The following is an 829-nucleotide window of genomic DNA, read 5'->3' as shown; positions in this document are numbered from 1 at the left end:
TTGGCGGTGCCAGCTGGCTGGAGGTTACTTGAAGCTCTGCTAGCACAGCAAGCTGTTGGACTGATGCCATCCTGCTGGAACACGCTCCCCGCTTTGCCCGGGCTGGGAGCAGGGAGGTTTTGTCTGGTCATGTCACGCTGTAATTAGCACGCCTCACACTGCTGCTGCTCCTCATTGTTCATCGGGGAGCTCGGGTGCAGCACAGGGCCCTTCCTCCCATCCACCTTCCTCCTGCAGGCAGGCCCTGCTCTTCCCCAGAGGCAGTTGCCACACGTTCCCCCTTTGGTTAGTTTCTAACAGGGATCCCCTCTGGCTGGCAGGCAGCTCAAGGGACATGTGGTGTCTCCTTAGACAGCAGCCATGTTTGCTCGTCCTGGTTTGAGGCCCTGAGGAGACCATTGCGCAGCCAGGCCCTGCTTACGGGCAGCAGGCAGGAGATGGGAGCTCCGTGAGCGGCCGGTTCCCGGTGCTTTACCTTGGTTCACCACAGCAGGGGATCTGTAAAGGGCTGTTCAGGGCTTGAACCTGCAAGCCCAGGTGGGTTACGCTGCAGGGAGAAGTGGCGGGAGCGCTTTTGGGTGCTATCGAGGACAAAGCTCGCGGCGCCAGGGCCTCATCTTCACAACGTGTTAGCCAGCAGTGGTAAAGGCAGTCTTAGGGAACCATTGGGATCCTCTGGGATCCATTGCCTTGTTTACAAGCCTTCCAGAGAGGCCAGCTGCTGAAAAGACCTCACTTTGTCCTGAGGGCACCAAGGGCGGTGTGGAAGGACGCATACCGCAGTAAGACACTGTCAGCACAACTTTGTTCCTCATCAGAGGCCCTGTGG

The sequence above is a fragment of the Nestor notabilis genome, unplaced genomic scaffold (genome assembly GCF_000696875.1).
Source record: "Nestor notabilis isolate BGI_N333 unplaced genomic scaffold, ASM69687v1 scaffold213, whole genome shotgun sequence".
Classification (NCBI taxonomy): Eukaryota; Metazoa; Chordata; class Aves; order Psittaciformes; family Psittacidae; genus Nestor; species Nestor notabilis.
This window is presented reverse-complemented; position numbering follows the sequence as displayed.